We start from the raw sequence: 11009 nt of genomic DNA on the forward strand, positions 1-11009 counted from the left end.
CAAGTTTGATAACAGATTAGTCTGAAAGATTTCTGCACTATGGGTCAAAGCCCATGCCCTATGGTTTTCTATAACTTTATTTTATGACTTTATTATTTTCTATTCACTTTGAGTGCTGTCCATTATTATTATTTCAGAAATGAAAACAAAGGAAATCAACCATCTATGTACTTCAGTCATTTGGACATGATAACCCTTAAAATTCTTATTTAAAGAGACTTTTCATTGGCCAGTTTTGGTGAATTTTTCTATTTTTTAAAAATCCATTTCCAAAAGATTCTTAATTTGGAAGTTACTGCTTAGTAAAGCAAGGTATGCTAGAGTTATTCATGGCAGTTTAAATACTAGAGGGAATTATTTTTCATATTTATGGATCACATTTAGGGGGTTATCAAAATCCAGATCGATTTAGCTTGTTTTACTAAAAAATCTGATCGAAAATAGTTTGTTCAATATAAGTTGTGACAAAATTGTGCGACAATTCAAAAATGCAACTTTTTGGAATTGTCGTCCAAAAACCACATATTTTTTGGATTTTCAACTGAAAACCAGCTTCAGACAGCACAAAACCCTTGAAAGTCATGAAGGTAAAAAACATCTTCCAATTGTAAAAGGGACATCTGCCGTTGACTTTTACATGACTTTGACAGGTTTTAGCTGAAGTATTTTCAGATTCTGATTTTTTTAGCAGCTTTGGAGCATTATAGATCTTGGAGAATTTTCATCTAGAAATTCTGATTTTTCGACTCTCGACCAGAAAAATTCAAGTCTTAATATATAGGCCCCTAAATATTCACAGAAGACTATGCTGTACTATGTCTTAGATATAAATAGAAAAATAAAGGAAATACAAAAGCCTAGCTGTAAAAATACAGAAAAATACAGGTTCTGCGTAATTCTGAGTGCTATATGGGAGGAAGTGAACATTTACATCCTTCATCCATACCATACACCTTGGGTAAAGTATTTGAAACAAATAGCCTTGTTCAGTAGACAGAAAGCCACATATTTCAAAATGACATAAATAAAGTCTGTGTCAGAGGCCCCAGCTGAAGTGTTTCATGTGTCTTTGTAAGTGTTTGTTTTCTTTCTTGTGTCTGTGATTGGATCTCTCCACCTATTTTTCTTTCATACATTTTCTTTCTCATTCTTTGTCAGTCTGTCTTCTTATCAATTTATCTACACAATGGAGCAGCTTGTATTTTACAAAGGTAGAAATTTAAAAATTCTTCCTGTTGACAGACTGTGTTAGGATATAAGCTGTAAAAAAAGTTTTTGTAGTACAACATACCGAGGGACATTTGTATTTCAGACAGCTCTCGTGACCTTTTAATGGTCATCATGGTATCTGATGACAGTAGCATGAATATGATGCACTGCAGTAAACTTTTTAATAGTTTAATATTTGTCATCAAATCGCTCAGCAGTCATGATTAATTACAACACTTGGGAATGTTTTCCTAGTTTTATATTTGGCAGTTAGGAGCTTTGATCTGCAGTTTAGAAGTATCATGTTAGGCATGCGTTGCTGGGATAGCTCTTCTTTGGTGAATGATAAATTAAGTATTCCCGAGGAAACACTATACTGGTTTATATAGTGTTTATTGCAACATTTATAGCCACTTATAAATGGATCAAATAGGGACAATAAATTATCCCCTTGCATTTTTTATCCACATATATATATATATAAATATATAGATATAGATTTCTAGGTATATATATATATATATATATATATATATATATATAGAGACAAATACAAGATTCCTCTGCACTCAACCCATTATCAATATATTTAAAGGAGAAGGAAAGCTACGGAGGCATTTTATTGCCAATAGATTAGCTGCAATAGTGCAAGCTAGAATGCTATATTTATTCTGCAGAATGCTATACCATACCTGAGTAAACAGCTCTAGAAACTCTCTGTTTGTTTAGAATAGGAGCTGCAGTATCAATGTGGTGTGATATCACTTCCTGCCTGAGTCTCTCCCTGCTCTGGGCTCAGATTACAGTAGAGAAGGGAGGGGTGGGGGGAGAGGAGCAAACTGAGCATGCTCTTGCCTAGGGCAATAAGGTTTAAGCTGAAGGCAGGAAGTCTGATACAGAAGCCCATGTGTACACAATAGAAGGAAAGAAATGCAGTGTTTCTTTTGACAGGGGACTCAGAGCAACATTACTTTGGGGGTTTACTGGTGTATTTATAGAGACCTTTCTGATAAGCCTTACTTAGTTTTAACCTTTCCTTCTCCTTTAAGACAGACATTTTGTGCATACTGCTACTGAAAAATGCCTTACCCTTTAAACAAAACAGGGATTGTTTGTCCATATATTGCAATATATTTAAGCTGGCCAACTACGTCAAAGTCATCCCATATCTGGCCAGTCCTATGCTCAATTTTCATTTGATTCATTAAGAATTCTATGGTTTCATTATACATTTTATAAAAGGGACGAATACGTTTTACCTGCAACTTACTAGCTGCTTTCAAAGTAAAACTCCCAAACTTGGCTGCCCTTTTATTAGACACCAGTGGGATCACCTGACTATAGTTGGAGGGGGTGGGAGCTACAACATAGAGCTGGTCACTGCTCTTGTAGAACTATAACAAACAAGGGAAAGTTGTGCTCACCACTAGTTTTTAAAATCATTAGGCGGGGGTGCAATGAGGGTGTGACCACAAAATACATATAGACAAATACAAGATTCCTCTGCACTCAACCCATTATCAATATATTTAAGACAGAGACATTTTGTGCATACTGCTACTGAAAAATGCCTTACCCTTTAAACAAAACAGGGATTGTTTGTCCATATATTGCAATATATTTAAGCTGGCCAACTACGTCAAAGTCATCCCATATCTGGCCAGTCCTATGCTCAATTTTCATTTGATTCATTAAGAATTCTATGGTTTCATTATACATTTTATAAAAGGGACGAATACTAGTTAGTATGCTAGTAAGTTGCAGGTAAAACGTATTCGTCCCTTTTATAAAATGTATAATGAAACCATAGAATTCTTAATGAATCAAATGAAAATTGAGCATAGGACTGGCCAGATATGGGATGACTTTGACGTAGTTGGCCAGCTTAAATATATTGCAATATATGGACAAACAATCCCTGTTTTGTTTAAAGGGTAAGGCATTTTTCAGTAGCAGTATGCACAAAATGTCTCTGTCTTAAATATATTGATAATGGGTTGAGTGCAGAGGAATCTTGTATTTGTCTATATGTATTTTGTGGTCACACCCTCATTGCACCCCCGCCTAATGATTTTAAAAACTAGTGGTGAGCACAACTTTCCCTTGTTTGTTATATATATATATATATATATATATATATATATATATATATATATATATATAAACAAAAAATGCAGCTCATCCATGTGTTGCAATTAAAATCAGTCTGGTGCATGGGTGTGTGGCTTATATCATATACTGAACTAAACAAATTAACCCAGCACTATCATTATACAACTTTAAGGAACAATTGGATTAAAGAGAACTTATCTGAATTTGGCAAAAAGACACACTTTTGGTTACATGGTTTGTACAAAGTATGCATAAGCTGATGCGCCCCGCCAAGGCAGTGTCCATGCATCAGTCCTACCTAAGTGAAAAAGGGTATTTTCTTTGGGAGGAGAAAGACCATACCTGCTTCTCTCTTTATTTGGCATGACCTCTTCCAAAGAAACATTCAGCATTATGGGCTTTTAAGTAATCTGTAGGACTGTGTTTAGAGGGGCGGGGGTTGGGAGAGCAAGCATTAAAGGGAAAGCCACTTTCCTTTATAGAATATACAAAAACAAAAGTTTTTGTATATTCTATAGTGGCTTTCCCCGCCCCTCTAAACACAGTCCTACAGATTACTTAAAAGCCCATAATGCTGAATGTTTCTTTGGAAGAGGTCATGCCAAATAAAGAGAGAAGCAGGTATGGTCTTTCTCCTCCCAAAGAAAATACCCTTTTTCACTTAGGTAGGACTGATGCATGGACACTGCCTTGGCGGGGCGCATCAGCTTATGCATACTTTGTACAAACCATGTAACCAAAAGTGTGTCTTTTTGCCAAATTCAGATAAGTTCTCTTTAATCCAATTGTTCCTTAAAGTTGTATAATGACAGTGCTGGGTTAATTTGTTTAGTTCAGTATATATATATATATATATATATATATATATATATATATATATATATATATATATATATATATATATATATATGTTGATTTTTCTAACTATTAAAATTTCTTGCATGTTTGGTTGTTGCAAGCTTTATGTTCTTGCATGTAAGAAGCAACATTTGTTGTGCTATGCTTTTGTAGCGCTATAGTAAACTGACTTGTGCTAGGGCAGTTTAAGCTACTTTTCTTGGTGGGCTGAGACCACCGATGAGCTCTCTTTCTCAGGGGTAAGCCCTCCCAACGGTATGGAGGCAAGGGTGTAGTGTAACTGTAACCTGGTGCGATAGCACAATGATGGGCGCCAGTAGTTCTTTAACAGTTGAACCAAGAACAATATTTATTGAACAAGAGCACAGAGATCATTTAGCACATTGATCCACAATGGAGCATAGAACATAGACAGCAGCATAAAGGAAGCATATACTCACAGCACGTATAGGCTGAATCCCCACAGGCTAGGGAATAAACAGCAGAGAGTAAGTTGACAGCATGTGATGGGTATTGCCCGGTTTTCAGGATATCTTCCAGTGGCAGACTAGGGGAACTCCTGACATCCCTATCTCAACACTTGGTTCCTTACTCTGGGTCAGTTATACCCTGGTATCTTAATCCCTCTAATCTCCTTGGCGGAGCCTTGAGCTGCTCAACTAATTAACCTCTCTATCACTCCTAGAGCGACCTATAAAACGAGTATAGCTGTCTAATTACTAGGGCCAAGGCGCCTAGGGTCAGCACTACCCATTCCCTTCCAGCCTGCTTGGTTGGGCTAAAGCAATGGACCAGAGCACATGGTTCCTAAACCTTTTATACTCTGGCACAGTGCCATCTGGTGTACACTGTGTGAACTTCAGGGGTTACATAAGCACAAGGTCCCCATAAGGACCCACTGAGGTGTCCATATTACTAGGGATGGGCCTGTCTGTAATGTGTAAGGGTGTCTAAGATTTTCACATCCCTACACTTTTATAATAGAAGAGACAGTCCTCAAGGAAATAAAGACATAGTTTCTGCTACGCTTACACGGTTACAGCATATGTTGTTTTAACAAATGGAAATGTCAGTTGTAGAAGATCTAGCCACAAATGGGCTAAAAATACAAACAAGCAGACCAAATTTCAACCATTTGCAGCTTTAGTAAACTGTTTACTTTAGCTCATTCACATTTTTTCTGGCCCTTAGAGACATATTTTGCTTATGTTGTCATTTATCTACTTTCTTTAAAACAGAAAACTTTTTTGCTGAATGGGAAAGGTTGAAGAAAAAGGAAATAGATTTGGACTTCCACGGTGTGTTCCTGTCTGATTATTACAGAGCCAAATGCATCCCGCGAGGCTTCCATATTCACAATATACCCACAATCAGCAGATCTAAACCGGATTTTTGTAAAAAATGGATTGGCGTTCTTAACCGCTGCTCCTTTGTGCATGACAGGCCTCCTTCGGACTGAGGAGGAGGGAAGGCAAATGGTACCCAACGAGGAGGGGTAAGATGGGGCCGAGCTCACAGAACCTAATGGACCCTATTTTCAACCTGTCCCAACATATTCTGACCCCTCCTGAGATTAGTCTTTTGAAAAAGGGGTTATCCTTTGTGCCCTCATGCCCTTTTAATTCATTGGAGCGGGAAATTGACTGCTTCAAATTTGGTTGACTTTTAAATTTGAAGGACCATTTTAAACACACCAGCCCAGCTCCTAATATGCCATCATCTTTAAAAATTAAAAAGTACTTTTTCTCCACCTACTGCCAATCCGGCAATTAAACTGTTTAAACAGTCTATTGTACAGGAAAGACTTAAAAAAATCTTCAGCTTGCGGGTACAGGGATAATTTATCCAAGCAGGAACGGGCTGCCATAAAAACTCTTGTGAACGATACTGGTATAGTCATCCACCCTGCAAATAAGGGCAGAGGTATTGTGTTAATAAACTATAGTGATTATACGTCTGATGTTTTGAGACAACTAGCAGGAACTAATATATATATATATATATGCTTGCCAGGTGATCCGCTAACTCCGTTTGAAAGTGAAGTGCGTAGCACAGTTTTTAGGGCATATGATGATGGCTTAATCAATGCACATTTGAAAGATTTCCTGATACATGAATACCCGGTATGCCCAGTTCTTTACATAGTGTAACTTGCCCACCCGGACGACCAATATTGTCAGGCCGTGACTCCTTACTGCATCCCATAGGCATATACATTGACACTATTTTACAACCAGTAGGTGTAACACACTCAAAATTAGAAAAACACGCCACACTTGTTAGAATGTGTTAAAATCTGAAGGTGCCTGAGAACGAACCATGCCTGTTGGCAAGCATGGATGTTGTTAGTCTGTACACAGTAATTCCTCATGATGCTGGAATTGCAGAGGTACAACAATCACTTGAGTAATTTAGTTCTGCATACATTTCTGCATAAATTACTTGAATTATCACTTTCCTTTAACTATTTTAATTTTGAAAAGAATTATTATTTGCAGGTATCGGGTACAGCTATGGATATGAACAGCGACACATTCTGCCTAGATTCAGGGACAGGCTCCTCTTTTTTCACTGTTATATTGACGATTTGGTCATTGTATGGCGTGGTACTGAATTACAATTTGTCAAAATGTTTAATGAATTTAACATGATGTAACCCAGTACGGTTTACTACTACTAATATACATTCCCATGAAATTAATTTTTTGGATGGGGTTCTGACCTTGAATGGTTCCCGTCTGGACTACTCCCTTTAACACAAACCCGCGGACAAAAATGTTCTTTTACATCATGCAAGTTGCCACCTGCTATGAAAAAATCTATGCCTAAAAAAATCTATCTCCTAATTTTATAGAGTTTTGAGAAATAACTCGGTCCAATCTATTTGCTATAAGCAAATTACAGATATATGGAACCCCTTTAAAGAAAGGGGCTACAATCATGCTGGCTGATGCTTTGGATAAAGCTAAGGCACTTCACCAGGCCTGATTTGCTAGTTAAAAATGATCCTGTCCAGTCAGGGGCGATCCTACCCAATTTGCCACCTGAGGCGGCGGGGGGTCCACGTCGCTAGTGCAGAGATCACAATTGTGCTCTCTGCACTAGAAGAGCCTAATTTCCAGGTTTAAAACTTAAAACCAGGAGTGCCATTTTTTCCGCCCCTGGCAATCAGGGGGGCGCTGCCGCCTAAGCCGAGTGCCTCAACTCGCCTCATTGGCGGAGCCCCCTGTGTAAAGTGCTATGTTACAAAAAAACACACTTGGTTAACAAGTGACAAACCAGGATGTTTTAGATGGGTTTCTGGCTCGATGGCATAACCACTGGGCCAGTGAGCAACCTGTCGTGGTGCTCACTATATATCACCTGGCCATTGCAGTCCCAGACCAGCAGCAGCCTGATTGGTTGTAGTCAGCTAATCAGGGCTGATTGTGCCCCATTTAAGGCCAGCCCTCCGTACACGCCTGAGCATTGGCTTCATAGCAGTGTGGCTTTGTCCCTAGCTAAGGGTTCCTGCGCTAGCCTCTTTTCCTTGCCTTGTCTTGTCTGAACTCTTCCCTGTCTTGTCCTGCCTGGCTCTGAACCTTGTCTTGTCTTGATCTGCCTTACCTTCCCCTTCCAGTTCTGCTCTGGTCCTGCTTTCAACCTTGATCTTTCCTTGCTTTAACCTTGCCTTGACTTTGCCCTGCCCAGCTTTCCTTGTTATTTTAAATCTTTCCCTGCTCTTCACTCCAAACCTGACCATACCAAGTACTTTTCCCTACCTTGACCTTGAACTGACCCTGCCTTGCCTGTTCCTGATTCCTGCTTTCTGTTCTGCCTTGTACCTAACCCGTCCTCCCACTATCCAGTCTTCTCGCCATCCAGTTCGCTCGCTATCCAGTCCTCTCGCTATCCAGTCCTCTCGCTACCCAGTCCACTCGCTACCCAGTCCTCTCACTACCCAGTCCCTTCAGGGGAATGGCTCTATGCCTATAATAAGGTCCCTGTACTGGTGGCCCTTCATCAGAGCAGCAACACCACTAGTTGGAGTTTAGGTTTCTCTAAACCCACATCTACCCTCATGCCTGAAGGGACTCCAGAAGACTGTTCTAGACCACTATCCCTATTCCCTCCTTAAGTACCAGCCTGAATGATAATGACACATGCCCCTTACTGTATGTAGTTCTTCTACTACTGCTAGACAGGTAAACCTCCATCCTGCGGGTAGGTTCCTTTTGATACACAGGTGCTGTGTACGGCAGGGCAAATCTACTGTGAATAAAATTTTATTCATACTGTAGCTTTGTCAGCTAAATTATATTTTCAACATTATACAGTCTTTGATCATCTATCTATGCAACATCTATCTACTCAAACATAAAAAAAATCCCCACTTTTTTTAATAATATAAACACCGGTCAGGTCATATAATTTCCTCAATTGTAGTGCATCATTACAATAGATTTACATTCAAAACAGTTGGTTATCTGGGAATTAAGCCAACTTTGGTGTATATGGAAATCCTTGTTTTATTTAAGAACTCTCGGTTTTATTCAATCACTTCCTAACTCAGTTTTAGAGTTGCACACTGAACTGTGGGATAGTACTCAGGAAAACCACAGGACTCCAACTTAAAGGGAACCCACATTAAAGCTAAATGTAGATAATGTTATAGCAACCCATGTGTCTCCCCAGTCACTTTCCAACACATCCTCAAAAACCCTAGGAAAGTAACACCAAATAAAGATCAAAGTCACAGGTCCTATTTTTATTGTATAATAGAGGGGAGGGGGAGAGGAAGCAAAAATACTGTAATGTTGGCAAAATGCATTTTTTTGCATCCAAGATTTTAGAATGTTAAAAAAAATGGAATAGTATATCTTGAAACTTTTGCAGAACAATTGGCTGAATACATATATCAGGTATAAATACATTAGATACATTAGATTAGAATTTCATTTTAGTTACAGTATTGTGATCAATCACATTACTGTTTCGAGACATCGTGCATCAAGATGCACAGCCAGATATGTAAGCTTAGGTTTTGTGTTTTCTCACAAATTGTGACCAATGGGAAATATTCATCTTTACAAAATGTGTTTAATGTATTCACATTTATCTACCATGCCCCATCCTTATTGTGCATACTGTAGTTTCATAATCCAAACAAAAGTATTTGCATTTTCAATTAATTTGAAGAAAAAGTGGAAAAGGCAGTATATATTGTTTAGCATTAGACGGATCTGGACAGAAGCTAGATCAGCAATAATCAAAATTCTTCAGTGAACCCTTGGGTGACTCATCTAGAAATCCCAGCACTCCATTATTCTTGTCTTGTATTACCCTATTACTTTTCAAGCTGCTTTACACACATACACATTTTTTATACATATACGGTACACACATACATGTATGTATGGATATTTAAATATATATACTGTACAGCAGAACAATTAATACATTAATAGAACAAATATGTAATAAAAAAAATGTAATATAAAATGTAATATTCTTCATTGGACTTTTATTGCATTGGGAATCTTAACTCCGCATTGGAGCAAATGGAACAACTTTTTCATTAAGAAGTTTTATTACATACACTGTGCAACTATAAAATTTGCGATTGCTATCCTACTGTCGTGTGAGAGGCAAAGTGTTGCAAAGGCAAAATTTTCCACTTTGCATTTAACATTTATAAGCATTGTGAACGAATTGTGAACGATTTTAGCATTGTTAACCAATACTACATTCCCCCATATGTGTCAAAGAGACAAGACAAAGGTTTGTGCCCTGTAGATCTTACAGTCTAAGTGGGAGGGTGATTTATAGACATAATAGGAGGATTGCTACAGATTACAGCAGTTGTCATTGCAATATAAGGGCCAGTTCCCAGTTCAGGTGTTATGCGAGTGCTCCAAGAGGTAGTCTTTTATCAAAAAGTTAAATCAGAGATTGCAACCGTCCGCTAGAGTGAAATTCTGCCCCTTTCTTTTGATTTCTATGGCATTTTTACAGGCATATTTATCAGGATTTTCACTTTCACCCATTGATAAATACTCTTTTAAAAATCCCATAGAAAAAAAAGCGGGAGTAATAACCTTAATTCACAAAAACTGCCCACTCTCAATTACTAAGCAAATTGCTGATCCTAAAGGCCATTGCCTCCTCCTTCAAGGCTCCTTTGTTTGCACCCCGGTTACCTTATTGATTGTGCCTTTTCCTAATGTTAATCAGCTCAACATGCTTAGAAAGGTACTATCTATAATGACGGGATACACTTTCCCTATAACCATAGTAGGCGGGGACTTCAATCTGGTATTTTCAGAAACCAATGATAGGGATGTTCCCCCAGAACCAAAAACGAAGTCAATTTATCAATCTAAACAATTTAGAATACTGCTTAGAGCTCACTCCCTGTTAGATATATGGTGTATTAACCATCCTAAAGAAAAGAGATACACATTCTACTCCACCCCACATAACCTCTCTACTAGATTACTAGACTACTTCTTTACCACATGTCTAAAATACCCTATCGATACAACTATACATGCCATAACATGGTCAGATCACTCCCTCATTACACTTTCTATCTCACTACCTCCACGCCTACCAAGGCAATCACACTGATGCCTTAATGAGACCATCTTCCACAATATGGAAACTCAAACCACAGTCCTTAACACCAATGAAAGAATATTTTACTATTAATAAGGGAACGGTGACATCAAGAACCATGCTCTGGGAAGCCCATAAGGCAACCATTAGAGGCCAGCTCATCTCACTCTCAGTAGCCAAACAATCTACTAAACAAGCTGAAACTAGAAACTGAGCTATGAGATCTTGAAAAT

This window comes from Xenopus laevis, chromosome 5S (genome assembly GCF_017654675.1).
Source record: "Xenopus laevis strain J_2021 chromosome 5S, Xenopus_laevis_v10.1, whole genome shotgun sequence".
NCBI classification, from domain to species: Eukaryota; Metazoa; Chordata; class Amphibia; order Anura; family Pipidae; genus Xenopus; species Xenopus laevis.